General features: G+C 48.3%; 1 protein-coding gene and 1 long non-coding RNA gene across 11 annotated transcripts in view; one reads left to right on the plus strand and one right to left on the minus strand.

The window, feature by feature from the left end:
• Nucleotides 1–18,510, plus strand: part of LOC111249422 (uncharacterized) — a 195,007-nt gene that overhangs the window by 8,631 nt on the left and 167,866 nt on the right. For 2 of the 9 annotated variants that reach the window (XM_086989100.1, XM_086989102.1), the window contains exon 2: nt 17,138–17,226. The exons of the other annotated variants lie outside the window; for them this stretch is intronic. The gene's annotated coding sequence lies outside the window, so the exon portion shown is untranslated. The remainder of the gene's footprint in view (nt 1–17,137; nt 17,227–18,510) is intronic. 9 annotated transcript variants of the gene reach the window in all.
• LOC111249427 (uncharacterized) lies at nt 62–9,294 on the minus strand. 2 transcript variants are annotated; one of them, XR_002672904.2, is made up of 3 exons: nt 5,616–9,294; nt 5,012–5,124; nt 62–2,772 (listed from the first exon to the last, which is right to left on the minus strand). It is a non-coding gene; the product is annotated as an uncharacterized LOC111249427 (long non-coding RNA). The 2 variants fall into 2 exon arrangements; XR_002672903.2 differs by lacking the exon at nt 62–2,772 and adding an exon at nt 3,129–4,825 and having other exon boundaries at nt 5,616–9,288.

The raw sequence follows: 18,510 nt of genomic DNA on the forward strand, positions 1-18,510 counted from the left end.
CTTTTTACCTCGTGGGAGTTACATTGCAAACGGAGAATAGGTTCTGGAAAAGCTGGTAGGTTAGGGTTAGACAGTGAGTGGCTGTGATAGAGAGATAGAGAGAGATGAAAGAATAGTTTAGGAATGAACGAAGAAGCTGTCGAGGCCAAGCGAAGAGCTGACGGTAGAATGACGCTGGTCTTGGGTTGGTGGGCAGCAGCTGGCCCGCGGTCATTCAGATGGTATGCCCCATATCCCGTACCTTCGTTGCCTCCTTTTCCATCAGTCTGGGTGGCCACAGGCACCTCCAACAGTCGAGAGTACACCCCTTTTTCCCCTTTTGCCATCGCTACTGGCCGCAAATCCAGCCGGCTAGCCACTGCAGACGCCACACCACCCTGTTCCTGCCAAACCGCACCGAACACGAGGCCGCCCCGGAAGCCCATCTAACCGCTGAACCGCAGCAATTTCCCCAGTCACCCTCTTTCTATCCAAATGTAATCCTTAAGCGAGCCATGCATTGCAAAAAGCATTGTCTCAAGAAGACAACAGCCCATATGCGGTGTACCTATAGCGGTCTTGGCAGACCGTCTTATTCGGTATAGAATTAATGAAGTGAATCGATGTTACACTTGAACGGGAAGTAGTATAAAATGAAACTTTTTCAGTTCTTCGTGACATTACATTGATATGCATTTGTACTCACAATATACTTGTTATTTTTCCATGCACTCCATTACCGCTGGTAGCCTCAACTTAGAAGGATGCCGCTCGTCACATGAGTTCCTTTAAACACTTCTGGCCTAATCAATTATCATTGGGCATGCGTGTGCATGTCCCTGGATCACTATATCCCGGTGATATTTCCTGGTTAAGGCCAGCGGTATTAGCTCCTCTACCACGTCAGAAAATCGGTAGAACAGGTAAAACGCCAATTTTTTTTTTAAATCTATCGAGTAATTATAAATTGCATATCTGTTAGCTTCGTTCGCGCTGGGTTTTATATCACACTTGCTGGTTGAAAGCAAAACAACAAAGGAAAATTATGTGCCGCCAGTTTAAGATGAAGACAATCGTACTGAACACATGCAACGTGTATAATCTGCCCTAATTTCGCGATCAACATCCAGTCTCTGCAAGCTCGTCATTCGAACTACGAGGCGCAAACAAATGTCTTGTCATGCATACGATTCAACATTGTACTACGACGATAGGTCGTCGAAGCCTCTCAAGGGACAGGCTGAAACCGGCTAGCATGCTGTGGCTGGTAAAGACAACTACTTGAATGACCGATGTCCCCTCCGACCGCCCTGGATCTTAGTAACCCTCCAAAGGGTTTGGAATTGGGACTATAAAAAATCAAAAAAAAGGTATGAAGACTGCCGCTGCTCCTTGAATAATTACACACGAACGGTCGACAGGCAAAAACTAAACGCTACGGGGAATCGCTTGTTGAAACGCGGCTATGCGCAACAATGAAAATCAACATCCCGTGAAACTGCCATTAACCTCTCACTACCTCAAATTCCATTAGGTAACCGCCCACTTTCAACATCCGCGGATCGAAATACGATGATCCTAGCCAGTCTTCTTTTCGCAATGGTGTAGTCTTTCTTTTTTTTTTGGGTTAGTTCTCTCGACGAGGTAATCGATACGACTGAGATTCGCGACTATAGTTTCCGCTAAGCTCACAGGTGCTTGGGTATTGCTGATGGGAAGCGGGAACAAGCAGGATTTGTTCTCGTACTTTGGCGGTTTCCCTCCAGCCTTTCAACAGCCAGGAGCAAAAGCCACTCAGGAATTCACAGTGACTGTCTTAAAAGAGCTACGCAGATACCTTCAACTCTCCGGATTTGCCTGCGGCCGCCAATTTAAAGACGCCCCTCCTGTTTTTCCACGAACTACAGTGCGGACCTGCCGCCTGTGGTTCGGGCCCGGTCTGATACAGCGGCCTATAGCTTTCTCGCTACTTCCCTCCCGTCTTTGATAGTTGTTACCGTAGAGTACAGACTACTGGATACTCAACCTCCGCCCCCTCTGATATCTGTGCCGAAGAAGGAGCCTACACACCTACGACATCGTAGGAAGCCGATTTGCGAGACTTCTTCTGAACCTTTGCTTTACTTTAGATTTTGTTTCGACCAACAAGATGCCTTCACATGAGAACATAGGTTTATTCTGATTCGACCATTAAAGACAGCCTCATCGTCGTAGCAGAGCATCGGTGCTTCTTCGGCACCGAACAATGAACCACCTTAGCAGGCGCATAGTAGTTAAAACAGCTGGTGAGTTACCTTTTCTCTGCCTGTTGATGGCCGCCATTCCTGTGATGAGTACAGCAAAGAATCAACTACCGAGCCAGCGAACCACCCAACCGATCGGCCGACAGACATATGATGAAATGAGCATCTGCCGAACGAGGCCGGCAGCTTTGATACTCCTGTAGCCCGCAAAGCCTGAGATGGGGAAGATGGCGTTCCAAGGATCGGTTCTACGAAAATCCAACTGGTGGCCGATTTAAAAAACGATGCTCATCCGCTAGAAGGGCTATCGGGCCCGTGGTATTGCCACCGATCGTGCTACTCCCTCAAGCGCTTTCTTGCTTTTCTTCTGCATCACATTTCTACATGTTTCTCCAAGCGATTGCACGCAGGCAAGACACTCGCTTTAGTCGATTTTCTGATCCACTCGACGAGGCGCGTTGGTGAGCAAAGGCTTTTTTCAGGCTGTCAGGAGGGCAGCGCGACGACGCAACACTTTCTAAATCTCCACTCGACCCCAACGAGAAGAACCCTGTAAGCACAATCATAGCGTTCAGTATTCAAACCCGCCATTCCCTTGGTCGCGTTTGGGCAAAGAGACGCTACTAAGAAGGTTTAATTCGTCGAGGTCTAACTGTTCCTCCTTTTTCTAAACGTACACACTTCTAGATTTAGCGCATAGATTCTTTTCGGGCATCATGTGCACCCGGGTTCTGGATCGACCCTGGCGGGCACGTATTCTTTCAATGGCAATCTTTGTCTGCTTGCTTGCTCGCAAATGTCGACTTCACTTTTAGAGGATACTTGCTTTGGTGATGCATGAGGCTGGCCTGCTTATACGTCTACTAACAACCTTCGACACATTTATGCAATGACGACATACATTCGTACGAAGCGTACTTTAAAATTAAAAGCTCTTTATTAATTCTTCATTTCTGCCACCTGTGAATAAGATACGTGCACATACGACCACAAGTATTCGCATCAAGTGCCTATATTGGAAACATTTAACTTTAATTCTCTCACTGTATAAAGTACAAATGGCACAAAATAGTGCTAGAGGCTATATAAGCATTGCTGTGTGATCAAGCAATAATATATAAAACATTTCTGTGAAGTAAACATGCTCACATACAATAGTTGAAGTGTTTTCGTAGTTAGGGTGGAGATTTGGTTCGTTGTCATCATTAAATTATTATGTAATGTACGTGGATTTCCTGCTTGTTACCGGTCGCCATTGCTGTTGTCGTCGTGCTCGCTCAACATTGCTTTGGTACTGCTGGCGCTGGTGGTCCTCGCAACGACATCATCGGTCATCACACACAAGCGACGGCGGCAGCAACAGCAGCAGCGGTGCGCGAATATCGACCGTCATCACCACTGACAGAGCGCGCGAGAGAAAGAGCATCACCATCGAAGCGCGACCCGAGATCGACACTGGCCTGCTTGCCTGCCTCACCAGTATCCTCTGAACGCTCGACCGGTCTGGTCGCTATTGCACGGACCGACCAACCGACTCGCTGCTGTTTCCCGTCCCTCCATTTGCCCCTGCCTGATCCCAGGTTTCCTTCACCCTCTTAGTGTCGTCCTGGTTAAGGGCGGCTAACGCTGGTCGCTGTAAGCCCTAGTTTACTCCAGGCACACTTTGCCATCAGCCAGTCATCGTAGTCTTCTCCCTTCTTCCCAGAGGAGTTACCAGGAGCAGCCTGAGAGGCGAGGCGAGGCCAGTGGCAGCAACTAGACGAAGTAGCAGCAGCAGCAACCTCCCTAGTGATTCCTTCGACTCGCTTGCTCACTCACCCCGAGACACAAAGAGGCCGATATTCTCCTTGTTCTATCCCGGAAACAGCAGCAGCTCGAAGGGGAACCTGGGCCAGCCGAGGGAGGGAGGGAGGGAGGGAAAGGGGAGCGACGACGGGACGATGGGGTGTGCAGTAGTCTGAGGCAGTCAGTAGTGCCTGCCCAGAGGGGCCTCTCTCCGGTCGGGGCATGGGAAGTCGGTCTCGACCAGGGGGTATGAGCGTGGGTGACTCACCAGCAAAGAAGAACGGGGGTGGGGTAAGGAGGCTGATGGGGTATATCTCTCTAATAGTTAACGAAGCGCTTTAAATTCTATTGCAATTTTACAACGAACTCTTCTGAAACGCTGCAATGCTGGGAACCCCGCTTCGCCTTCAGCTGCCGGCTTCTCCGCTTGCAGTAAGCTGCTGTTGGATGGAGGAAAATAGTGCAGGAGACGGACGGCGAGTCCTGCTTATACAGACAGTGGCAACAGCAGAGCATGAGGTAAAGAGAAGCATACATCAGTCTTTCTTCCTTCGTCGATCGCTTCGTCGGTAAGGTTGCAGCACGAGCCTGGCTGCTGCTTTAGGAGGGCAACCACCAGCTCTACCGCCAATGCAAAGGAAGATGGTCGGTTCATTCTCCCACTCCTCTTCGCATGTTTCAGCGTCGACGCTTTCTGTTCGCTTGTGGACCACTCGCTGGTCCGTGCTTGCGGTCACTGTCTCCGACGATGCCGCGTTCCCCGGGGGATATAGCTTGCGGGGGCGGATGTTACTGAGCCGTTTGCTGTTGTGGGCCAGCTAAGGTGGTAAAGAGATGGCATGGAAAAACACAGGCCGGCGAGTTTAAGGCAAAGCTAGTTACAAACAGAGAGTGGGTAGAAGAGAAGTTGAGCGCGGACCGCATCGCAGTACCATCATGATTATCATCATTATCATCATCAAAGCAACCAAGAACTAGCACAAGGGTTTCAATTTACAACTTACCCTAGTTAGGGAGTGGGCAGGCAGAATAACCGTTTGGTAAGAAGGCAGTCTCCAAGGCAGGAGTTTTAGCAGGGCTGTTCAATGGTCAGAGCTGCTGCTGCTGCTGCTGCTACCTGAAAGTAAGAGGCATTTCGATTTGCAGTGCAATCTTATTACTAGGATACTAAAAAGCCTTCGCGATATAGTTAATTTCGATTTAATGCATAAATTATCAGACAACCCAGCTATCGCTTATCTAGATCAATCAGCTATGTTGGATCCATTGTTGGTATAATAAGCAATATCCAAATACATTTGTGTAATCGGCATTTTGAATGAAACATTCAACAGTGTATCGTCGCTAATCGAACTCTTCACTCATATAGTAGGTCTATGTAAAGAAATCGTCTCAACAGCTTCTTCTTTATTAACTTCAACTTTATTCAAATAGAGGCTATATGTAAGCGGTGAAGTAACAAAAAAACGGGTGTACGCGCTTGATCGCAATCGTCGCGTAAATAACTAACGAAAGGACAAAACAAAAATCAATCTTGTCTAGGATTACACTTGGATTGGTTTAAAGCTGTAACTGATTATGATTCTACTATAGATTGATTTCACTTACCAGAAAAATTTACCTGAACATGGCATGCAGAGTAACACCTACTGCCTTTCTCCTTGTGTTGGCAATAACAGACCTCCAATTTGTAGTTGTTGCTCCCTAAGCCGAAAAGAGTGAACACTTGATCCACCTTCTAAGTTCTGCTGATATTACGTCTCTGGGGCAGCACGTGCGCATGCGTAGGGCCCTGTTGTTAAGAAAACTACCCGGAATAGAACGCTAGTGTTATCACCATCATCATGCCGGATGTCCCTCTGCATCGATGGTCAGCACACACCCTCCGAGATTGGAGATGGCAGCAGGAAGGGAAGATGGGAGCGTTCGTGAAGGTGGTAGCGTTTCGACAGCGTAAGGCGTGCGCGCATCGTAGTAGCATTTGCGTTAAGCTTCAGTCCTCTCAGTCCGTGAATCGTCTTTGTTTGGGCGTGGCCGCCCGGTGCCGTCCCACTACTTGCAAAGTCTCTTCATTCTTCCGTTTCCTGTTTGCTCTTCTCTTAGGCCCTCTCGATCTCAAACGCAAATACCGCAGCGTAAGGGATTGACGTCTGAAAGAAGGACAAGTGCGGCACAGCATTGGTATGCGGTAGTCCTCTTGGCCAGCCTTACGTCAGCCAGTTGCCCCGATTTCGGAGCGAGCAGAATTTAGAAAAGTCTACGATTAGTGGCGGACTGCGGCCTATTCCTGCGCTTGCGACTTGACGGGAGAAACACTGCTTGACTATGAACTTGCTTGGCCTTTTTCATCTTACAAAATGTGAAGTATTAACTGAAACAGTCTCGTAACTAATCGCAACGCTTTTTGTCTCTACAGGCATTCATATGATCAGGATTTGCTCATTAGTACGTCTCTACCCTTACTGTTTATTCCCGTGTCCGACACGCTTACTTTTCTCTCTCTCAAACGTACACATATCGATGACGAAGCGTTTTGCCAACGTTTCTAACAAACAACCACTGAAACCCATTATGACCGAGTGGCACAAAAAAACGATAGAGAATTTTCCAGCAGCCAACGAGGATGAAAAGGATCCGTGCTTCGTCACTTCGTTCAATTGATAGCAAGGAGCTGACTACAGCGAACAGTTATATCGTTGTATCAGCAGAAATGTAGCAGCACCATGTCAAAACTTGCATATAGGTAAATAAAAGATCATCAGTTAGCTCACAAACGGCTTATGATGGCAATCTTCAAAAACGTCTTAAGTTCACAAATTTGTTTCTTGTCATATTCGAACCAAAGTGGTCGACAGCGGGGGGCGGAGTGTTGGCACATCCCCTCATAGAGGATCAATGCGCTTTTGGCAGAGCAAAGGGTTTCTTTAGGATCAAGAGTTGATGCGGCAGAAAGACAAGCTTCTGACCTATGTACTCTAAAGCAGGACAAAAGGTGACCGCTTCAGAATCGCACTACCTTTTCTCGTCGGTTAGTAAAGGACATCAAGTGGTCACGGTTGGCCTACCATCCCCATAGTTGCGAAGTTCCTCCGACGTTTGTTGCGTTGTCCACTACCTTCGGCCGGCCAATATCAGCGTCCCCGCCTCATGCTTCGTTTTTCTAAATCGAACGACAAAGGTCAAGCCTCATTTCACGTCAATTCGAGTCACACGAAAAAATAATATAACAGCGCAAAGGGACTATCACAAACGAAGCTACTGCCATGCGGAGAGCGACAGTTGACAAGCCACAATAAGTAGCTGAGCATCCGTACACATAGGGGTGTACTGAAGCCGTCGAGTCTCCCGACGAGAATGCTACCAGGACAAATGAAGCTCATTAAGAGACCCCACATAAGCAACAACACTCATAGCATCAGCGATAGAAGCAGCAGCAAACGGACGGAGATTTCATTCTCGGTCATCCGATCTACTTGGCGTTTTTCTCCTGCCTTCTGCAAATCCTTTGAGTGACTTTGTGTGACCTAATAATAGAAGCAAAGGAGGAAAGGCCCAGTTTTGCTGACGAAAAGGTAAAGCAATTACCCTAAAATCAGAATTTTTGACAATACCATGTAAGTTCGATGCTGTTGTGGTATCAATTCGAATGGTGGCCGTTTGAAGGACACCAGTAAATCGCAAACGGATTGTGTATGCCGGAGCAACCAGATATCACTGTTATTGCGGTTGTTATTGTTTTCGTTGTTATTAGGACAAAACGAATGAACGAAAACGATACCCGCCTCGCGTTGCATTGGCTTCTCGGGTGCCACGGCTTTGTTCCCGGCAAGCCGACGTGCCAGCGAGAACTATCTGAATTCGCATTGTTGGCTCAATGTCTTCGGATCTTAAAGGAAGATGAGGATACTGTTGCCGGAGACCTGAACCAGAGACTGGGTCAGGCCGGTCAGAGAAGCGATGGAGTGAGACTTGCTTGCACAGAACGAGCCGAGAGAGGGCGCGTGGAGGCAAATGAAGAATCAGCTCAATGGTGTGTGACAGAGTAACTCATTATGGCGCTTTGCACACGACATAGACGTCTGGTAAGCACCCAAAAGAACGGTCGCTGATGCGTTTGCCAGGCCTGGAGAGGGTCCTCGAAAGAGATGGCTGGCCATGTCCTGCCGATCCGTTGGTAGTCTCCTGAGCTAAAGTGACAGGATATCGCGCCATGGTGGACGAGTCGTGCTGTTGGATCCCTTGGGACGAGCTTCAGGCCAGGGCAATACGGGACAAACACGCTGTTCAATGATGCTGCCGCAGGATAGAACGGCGTTGTTGGAGCGCGAACGATAGCTAGCCGATCAGTAACAATAGGCCGCCGTATTTACCCTGATCGTGCTTGACTAAACATGTCCTGTATCTGCTTGTGTTATGTCATCTATTGTGGTAGAGAGAACAACACGTAAACGAATATATTACGTATTAAACAGCATAGCAAAAATCACAAAGGATAGTAGTTAACTTATTAGAATTAATAAACGCACGTATTCATGTAAATGGTCTGCGATTATGATTCTCGCTTTCAAAAGGTCAAAGATTTCTATTCACTGAAAAAGGGACTGGCATTGTGCGTTCTGCCAGGTTATTGTATACCAGGAATTAGCAAGATGTCACCATGAAGTAGTTGTACACTGTCCGCTCCGTGTGTGTACGTATATGCTGATTTGTTTGTTTCCATTCGGCCAAATTCTTTTTTTAAATGTGTAAATCGTAAACAATTTCTGTTTGTATGCACTTGCTGCGTACGTTGCTCTCTTTGCTTCCATAGACATAGTATGAAATGCAGATATATCCACATTCACTTCCAACTATATGGGAATTCGCCTCACATGGGAAACCACCCCTCTACGATCTCATCCTGCCCTTCATCCGGTGAAATCAACAAATGGGAGGAACACGTGGCTATAGTCGGCTCTGGTTCACGATGTAGGTGGCAAAGTGAAACCGTACTCCTCGAGGATGGGCGCTTGGACCGTATGCCCATAGGCCAAATAAGGAGGACTACGGCCGCTCAAGCAGTCGGCAGGCAATCGCTGTTAGCCTGCTAGGCGGTCGAGCCTAAGAGATGGGCCTATGGCGCCCTATTCTACCCGGGATTGGTTTGCTTGCTTTAGGGTTTCAGGGATAGTCGACAGCACCGTCCGACTCTTGTAAAGCCGCCTCTTTACTAGTTCCAAGCCCTGCCTGGCCCCAAACCCCACCCGGTCTACTATGGAAGTCGGTCAAATTTCTGAGGTGTCGGCTGTCGCCCTATTACCAGCCGCGCCGAGAGCCAACGCTATGCGGACTGCGTTGGAGGCGCATTGCCATAGTTTGTATTAGACGCATCCGCTATACCATCATCAGCGTGTCGATAGGGACTCAGGCTCCCGTCCCTTCGATGGTATTAGACTAACGGTAGCGGTCTCGTTTAGTTGTGGCTCGCTCCAGGGGCCTCTCCTGACTTGTTGTAGCGGACAGGCGTAAATCGACTCTAGGCTTCAGACTAGCGGGCGGTGATACATAGTGACGGGCGCAAAAGCAGACAAGCAGGGAAAGCGTCAAGCAGAAAAGGACCCGCAGCATGGTCCGTCTGGCCAGCTAGTAGCGGCCAACACAACGAAAAGATACTTGGTACTAATTCTTCCATTCGTCCTTTTTTTACTCACATGTTCTCTTGCCCAACCTTTTTGTTCGTTTCGTTTAGATATCGTCGTCTAGATTGCCTGAGCAAGCAGGCCAGCTAGCTCGCTGGCAATATAGAGACGCAGCAGCATTCCGACAGTGGAATTATTGTCGTCGCAAAGAGAAAAGCGGGCAGCGGCCGCACTTGGCGGCTGGTGTCTCTGAGATGAGTGGCTTGGCCTGCCTAGGCCGAAACTGAGCTGAAGCGACGGCAAAAGCAAAGGCGAGCGGTAGGCGGGCGTCAGTTGGACAGCAGTAGCAACAACGGCACGAAACCGTGCACCTACGACCGATCTGCCCCCCACCCCGCCGTAGCCGAGTGATCCTCCAGGACCCGCGTAGAAAGACAGGACAGAGGGCCAACATCCGACGGCCTTTGGTAGCAGAAGCCTCGAGTCGTCTGGCAAACCAACCCCTCTTGGATAGTTTCGCCGCTGCTACTATTTATTAGTTGCAATGGAATTCGCGGTTTGACGCTATCTCGCTATTGTACGACTACTACCACTATATCCTAACGCTTTTACCATTACCACCTTCACACAGTACACGCAGCGTTACCCCAGGTTTCCTCTTCTTCACCACAAGTTCTCTCTGTCTTTTTTCCACTCTCTTCCTTTATCCAGCCTTCCCATGATTCTGCCGTGCCTGTGTCTTCGCAGGCCGTTCCATCTTTCATGGCCCGTGCAAAGCGATCGGCCACAGACAAAGGAAGCTAGCAACAATAAATAGAAATAGTATTGGAGAGTATAAGTACACAGCAGAGCTGACTGGCTGCTTCAGTCAGCTCGCCCAGGTCTCTACACAAACGTGAAGTTGTTCTGCCTGCCCCACTGATCGAAGGGAAGAAGAAAACGAAAAAAGCAGCAAAAAGAAAACGAAGTCCAAGCCGCGAAGCCGATGAAGTTAAAGGAACACGGGGTGAGGCAAGGAATATAGAGACAGAGCCATGGCTCTTTTGCGAGGAAAGAGGGAGCCGGCATGACTTTTCAATTCTTTATTGTACTTGTAGTACTTTTAGCATTTATATGGGTCTCTAATGTCGTGTGTTTCTGACCGACGACTAAACGGGCACTGCATTTGCTATGGTTGGCACTTTTCTTCTTTCATCTGAAAGGCAGACCGTATAGGTCTTTGGGAATAAAAAAGGACCAATTCTCAACAGATGTAAGTGGCTATGGCCGGCTTGAGCAATCATCACAGGCTCAGTAAGGGTGTGACTTGGAACCAACATAGACGAGGGTATCAGATCCAGAGTAAGGCTACAGCACAGTTGAAGCAGCAGCGGCAGCTTCTTTTGGCGAAGTGTCGTCTTCGTCGGGACCGAAAAGTCCTGACGTACTGACAGATACGGACACAGACAATAATAGATTTCCGTTTTTTGAACTCACTAGCAGCGGTACCATGGTTCCTGTCTTGTCGGGCTTGGCATTTCATTTCAAACCAAGCGGTCAGTTAAAGGGAGAGGAGATTTTGTAGCGGGAGTGAGAAGCAATGACGCGAAATTATGAGAGGCTTCGAAAATCGGCGAGAGGATGGGCTCGAACGAACCTTCGAGTCAGAATGGCGCCGAGAATAGCAAGGAGAGTGGGCAATCGGTCATTTGGATGCTATTGAAATGTGAGAACAGACACTGCTCCCGGAGATCCCCAGCCCGGTTCAACCGCTGTCGACAATCCAAAGATCGCCAAGTCGAGTCGATGAGGCCTTGATGGTCGGATCATCACATAGCCAGCTGACCAGTCTGATCATCGGATCCTTCGATAAGGACGCGGATGAGCAGGAGTCATGTCAGGAGGGCTAGCGCCTGAAGGAGAGGGTATGGGTGGTGCAGGCACCAGCGATGCTTGCCAGCTCCTGGTTGCCTGTCTGGATGGGTGGGTGGGTGCGTGGGTGCCCTGCCCAAGGGACTTCGCCACACAGGCAATCAGATGCTGTGGCGGCAACCGGTCTAATATTTAGTTGTCGAGGGTCTACCTGGTTGGTATATAGCGATGTTAGTGCGACGCTGAGAGAATCACTGCCCCCTCAGCCCTGTATATACTTTATAGAACTCAATGCAATGACGATCGTCGCACATAGTGATTACTCTAGGTGACAGCGGCGACGAGATTTGCAATCTATTGGGGCAAATGACGAGAAACTAGCTGCCTGCCTGCCTGCCTCACGCCGTGCACCCAACATCGAAGGCTGTCTAGCTAGCCACTGTACAAACTATGTTAGTTAAGCAAACGGCCTGCCGCTCGTGCGACCTCGACCGGTGCGTGCGACCTAACGGAGCAACTATTCAGATAAATATCAACTATGCAAATGGTCCTAATTTACTTAAATGCTGCAGCGCTGGAGGCACTTGCTGCCAATGCATAGCAACAAAGCATTGGCATCGGCTTATGTCAGTCGCTCTTATACTGTACATGTTGCTGTACATCGTATTCTACATATACAGTATATCCCCGTACTTCCACCTAGAGCAAAAAAACGAGTGAGAGAGAGGACGGCTGGCCGCAAGGAACTTCACCTGCCATTCGTTGTTCTACCTAGCGCCAAGTACGATAACAGTGGCCGTGATTGTATCGTTAGCAATATATCTTTCGACAGCGGGCGTTGTAGCAGTGGCTGTAGACGGCCCTGGAACTGCATGGCAGCTACAATTGATGCAGCCTTGTATCGAACGCACATGGGGCACTGCGTTCTGAACTATTTCGAAGCCCGATGAATACTGACAACAAACGAGACGACTGAAAGATTGGCTTCGTGCCTACATCTTAAAATTTGCGTTGAACAAAGTACCGTCGAGCGCCTTGGCTTGTCCTTCATATCCGCTATTGCTTCTCCGTTCGCTGTCGCAGGTCGCTCGTAACTATCGCCATCAATCTGCGAACGCCCTGGAAACGTGCTCAAAACAGGACTTCGAATTGCAGAAAGTGATACTATTTCTGCTTCATCAATGAGATAGAAGAGAACCAGAACTTATTAAGGCATCGCGCTAGATTATCTCAAGATAACAGCATATATCGTCAACGCTGATATACTGAACTACCAAAACCAGGAGGTCCAGTGACATGCCAAATACTCAGAAAAACCAGCAATATAGTATCTTTTGGCTACTATACTTTTAAGGTAGAGAAAGTCCGACAAACCGACCTTGCTCTAGTTGACAAGACCCGTAGCATAGCTACTATGACGCGGTTAGATTCGAGGATTTAGTACGAACAAAGGAAACAAAAAGGAAAGACGTACCGGGAAGATAAGCAGCGCTGCTTTTACATACGCTGCTACTAGATAACATAAATGAAAGCTGTAAACCGCCAGCAAATGAAAAAATATTGTAGAGATTGTCAACACAGGGTCATAATTAACAACAATGGATGGCAATGCTAATATATAATCATAGACTTAGCAGTCTATAGTCATTCATTTGATCAGCTGGTTGATTTCCGGGTGTATCTACATGGGCGTAAACGTGAGTGCTTTTCATCGCCTCTTAGCGTGTTATCCAACGAATACATTCGCATTCGGAACTCAACAAGGTGAGGTGTCATGCTGTTGATACGTCCTTCCCGTTACCCCTCATGAGTAGCGAGCCCAGTAGTCCCTAACTCGTCCTTCCTTTAGGATTGCCTCCCCTCGATTCCGTGTATGAACGAATGAGCGAACCAACCGGTTAACGAACGCATCGAGAAGATAACGCTTTTGGCCACTCTCACATTTTCCTTCGTTGTCTCTCCTTATTATCCCTCTCAGGCGAGCGTAATAGTTCCTTTGTGGCCTAAGGATTTGCTGACGCGGTTCGATGCGGAATGACGGGCAGATGTCGCCGATTGACCGATCACCTTAGCGAGAAGATTGCTCCTACCGCCGTAGCCAGTGGCTCGTAGCCAGGTGGCTCTGATGAGGCCCAGTGGACAAGACATCGGTGGGCCTTTCCTTCCTAACCAATGACACTGGACGAGCAGCAGTCGTAGCACAGCTGACAGAGTACGCGGAGGAGAGTGGCGACAGAGGGCTGTATGGAATAGGATGGACCTTGGATGACCAATGATTGTCATGCTAATCCCATCCTTTGCAACCAAACAGACGACAGAAGGAGACCCGTTCACCAAGAAACCAAGCGAAGGATACGAGATGAAGTTCCTTCTCTAACAGGCTGATATAGGCAAAACTGTAGCTTTCTGTTCCGGGTCAGGCAGTGCTGTGCGTCGAGAACCCAGATTCTTTAACTTATCTATCAGAGTCGGTGCTAGCGTCCGCGGCCCTTTATTGCCGGGGGCTTTCAGAAGCGGAGAGTTGGGTTGAACTTACGAGCGTAAGCTGGGGAAATAGTTGGGCTGGGCCGAGCCTGGTAGAGAGCACCGAAGCCACGACATAACGAAGAGAAGCAATTGAATTAATTTAGCTGCCGGATGCTTTCTTGAGGGCAACTCGCCTTTAGGCAGATGCGAGACTAAAGGTTGGATGAGAGGTAGCCTGGTTGGATTCAGTCGAGGCGGACTTCATACACGCTTGGCAGGACGGCTGTTGAGTGACGTGACCGCATGTTCAACCTGCTGCATGCAACGCTAATTTGAAGATGGGCAGTAAATGCGTAAGGGAACATGATTGCTGTAAGGAAAAAGATAAAAGGCCCGAGATTTCTCAACCTTATCCAGAATGCGAATGTATCGAGTTGCGTTAATCTTGTAGTGACCCGTATACTTTAAAATAAATCAAGCAAACATTTGTGCTGGCTACCGATAGAGCAGGATATCCGAAAAAATATCTACGAAACAGAGTCTGCAACAGATTTTGAACCCTGTCCCTATTGAATAGAAGAGTCTTTCCGGACTAGAAAAAAAAATTATCGGATACTGTCCTAGAAACAATAGGGTAGACCTCAGTTCAACGGTAAGTGTACTGCTAGTCATTTGCCGGAGACGCCTGTAGTGCTAGCTGGCCCTACGATTTGAACCCGCAAGACTGAAAATTGTTGCCGCCGTGGCCGCTGCAACGGCTTGTGTAAGGGAACTGGCAAAGAAAAGCTGCCATACCTTTAGTTGGCACTGCTCAGCTGCCGACCAGCCGTTGTTGCCGCCTATGGCCAGCGGAGTCGCCGCTCCATTAGTATGCAAATCAGCTCCAAATGATCGGCCATCACCACTCCCCCCGCCCACGCACACATCTCGAGGTTGCCGTCCCCGTCCCAGACATCTTTGTATAGTGGGGTCCCACTGCTTCACCAACCCCAATGATTATTTAAATTAGCCAAAATAAGCACAAGCCTTCGTTGCCAAAGTCTGCTGCTGGTGTCCCTGCCGTTGCATTGGTTCAAGCAAGTAGTCGGCCAGGATAGCAAGGCTTGGGTTGGCCGGGCGTCACCCGTTCGCTTCTCGGTCGCCGCTGGCCGTTGAAGAGTGAGAAGCGAAAAGCCAAAACCCCAAGCTGCGCCCAGCTTTGCTGAGGTCGGGGCGACGGAGATGGGACGGTGACTTGGCAATATCACAAATTGCACTTTAAATTTTCATCCCTCGCGCCCGTGACGACTCTCTGGCGAGTCGCGTTCGGCTGCAAAGGGTGAAATGGCAAATAGGGAAAGGCGAAGCCTGAGGGGGAAAGCGCGGGTTACCAGCAAAGAGTGGTTCCCCAGAAAGGTGCTAGCGATACCACGGAAAGGAAAATCGGTCGGCATTTTGATAAGTCCGCCATTGCGGCAGACACCCGGCTGAACTACATTCCTTCATTCAGCCGATCACAATTTTCCACTGAATAGAAAGCTGCAGTCATTGTATATAGTTCCATTAAGCACAAGGCGAAGACGTACGTCGATTAAGTATCACCCTTCAGATAAGCGTCTATCTTATTAGTCTCGCTAGGGTAAAGACGCGATTTCTCGACAGCAGCGGCAGTGATTTACGTGTCACTAGGCGACGCAAAACAAAAACATATTTATTACTGTTACTTCTCTTAAGCTTAGAAATTAGTAACTGGACAAAGCTGCAAGAAACAAACGAAAAGAAGGCAGGTAGCACCAAAAAGCTATGGTCATTGTATCGGCAGTGTTTTATTGTAGATTTGGCACTAACTATCAACGTCAGGTCAACAACTAGTTGGCCTATGCTGTATGTCTTTTTGCCAGTTTGAGCAATTTTTGTCGCCATCAGGCCAGCTACGCTATGTAGTTAGGTGAGCCGATTGAAATGCGTTCCCTCTATAATGCGACACGCTAACAGAGCGCCGAATGGAGACACATTAAGTCTCGTATTCACTGAGCGCATCGTTACCCATCTCGTTGTCTGGACTATTATTCGGCAATGTAAAACCATTAGCGGCCAACAGTGCCGCAACCTTAACGCGTCGCCGCGGCTACAGCTGTACAACAGGATTGGACGATAAAGCCATGGGGTAAAACGAGTTCACGACTGCATTTATCTGATTCCGGACGCACTCACTGAGTAAGCGACCCTTTATATTGCCGTTATAAAATACGTAAACGTAGATATTTACAATTTTACGCCTCAACGTTAGACCCATCGTATCAACTTTTAGAGCCTAGATTTTCTGTAGCGGTTCAAAATGGCCTTATGACTGGCAAGCAAACGAGATGACTAGTTAATTGTCGTGCGTAAAGTGGGTACGAATCAATATAAGACGGCCAAGCAGAATAGTACCCATTTGGTTCACAAACGATTTTTTACACAGAACTTGGCATTTCGATCCGTTTCGAAAAAGCACCGTATTAAAATTCGTGTCAAAGATCGCTCTAACACGTTTAGTACGTTTGCCGGTAGCCCGTTCCACAGCCAGGAATAGATAGTTCGGAAAGCTCCATGTTAGATGCCACCCGGTGTTTACGCACGAATGATGCTAGTCGGCGAGAAAACATTGACACTGTTTGATAATTGGGTACATTTTTACGTCTCTTCGGGCTGTGCAAAGGTGATCCGATAGAAGTCGACCGACAAATCTAACATGGGGCATTTGGAAGGTCCTGGACACAATATTGAATGCATAAGGGCTCCGCAGTAGTCTTTCATACGACTTGTGGCCGGGTTTGACTTTTGCAGACTACAGCTTACTAACAATACATTGATGCAAGGCTTATTGGCCGAACAATCGTGCCCGAAAGCTGAGAAACTTGGAAAATGGCCGTCTTGCTCTGAACGAGCTAGAGTTCTATCTATGGCGATTTGCAAATTGCCCAATAAATATGGAAGGACCACAGATAATAACGGTTATTACTTCAGCTATAAGAAAAATTTTTCTGTTTCAGAAAATTAACGTTGGTCGAAAGCGAAAAGAAGATGATTCCTCGATAGTTTCATTTCAAACTCGCCAGTGCATAATCCATACGTCATATGACAATACATCATATTATTCTCTGTGTATACGCGCACGCACGGATCTATGCACGTCTGCTATGATAACATTAGCTCTTCTTCCCTGTCTCATAGGCGAATTTGCCCAGGGAGAAGGCTGTCTCACGCCGTGGTCGTTCACGATGCATCTGAGCGCTCGTGCTTCGTCTATGGACAGCACGTAGGTAAGACTTGTCACGTTCTATAGAGTCTGAGCGAGATCCCGGTCGCTTAGTGGTCCAGTAGGCGAATACAGAGTGATGCTCATTGCGAAATACAGAGAAAGAGAAAAACGAGGGCAAAAGGGAGGGTGGATTGAGAGATATAACGAGAGTCGATCAGAGCACGTGATAGAGATCTATACGTTCCAATGCGTTTGTAGTCATTTACCACGAGTCAGCAATCCGCTTGTTGTTTCTTCTCTGGCCTCGCTTGCTTTCTTTCTCGTCCTGGCGCTGTACAATAGAGGGACGAGGAGCAGACTGGAGGAAGGTGGGGTTACAGCTCGACCGATGGCAGGCATACTGCAACCGTTGTGGAAATAGACGTCGATAGAGATATATGCATGTAGTGTTCGCACCTAGCCGTTGGAAGAAGCATGCATGATTGCAGACATGCTACTATGTTAGTACTACGTACATTCGAGTATGCTTTTAGTGTGCACATATAGACACATGTAGGTACGTCTGTTCAAGTATGCGCAAACATATATATGCGAGCTAGCATATTCGGTCATCTGTTATATGGACACGGTAGCCTTGCTATGGCCATCATACTTGTGGCAGGCCTCCTCATGAATGATGTTCATCAGTGGCAGCGAGATGTTGATAGACAGACATATGGCGGCCGCTGCTACCATACTTAAGCAGTCCTTCTAGCCGTCAACAACCGCTATTTATGTGTACACTGTCATGTAAGGGCTGACGGCTCGCCGGTTAGCGGTTGGAGACTGGGGTCTGTCAGACTGGCTAACCGTTCTATCCCCGCTACCGTTAGTGCTCTGACTGCTTACTTTAGATGACGCTGAAAATAGGCGTGTTTAGTGATTTAATCTCATCAGGGCAGCGGCCGCTGCTCGCGACATCGGCGCTGGTATCCACCACAGCGACTCGAGTAGTAGTGTTGCGTAGCAGCAGCTGCGGTGGGCCACAACTGCTGCCACCCCCCTAACCCCCCCCCCACGATTGCCGACATCCCAGCAGCAGTAGTGATAGCGGATGGCAATAGCTTTGTTCAATCTAAAAACGCTACTATTCGTTAGAAGAACAGATACAGAAGCAACAACAAAGCTGACATCAACAAAAACAAGACCGAATCACCAAAGCATGGCGGGTACGAGAAGCCACACGAACGGTCGACAGGAAGATATACGAGTTCGGACCTGTCATTAGCTAAAAGCAGCGTAAGACGTGTAACAGAAGCGCTCATACACACAAGCTCCTAAGCAGGGCCCGATATCTATATATATA

The sequence above is a fragment of the Varroa destructor genome, unplaced genomic scaffold (assembly GCF_002443255.2).
Source record: "Varroa destructor unplaced genomic scaffold, Vdes_3.0 BEIS01000004.1, whole genome shotgun sequence".
Taxonomy (NCBI): Eukaryota; Metazoa; Arthropoda; class Arachnida; order Mesostigmata; family Varroidae; genus Varroa; species Varroa destructor.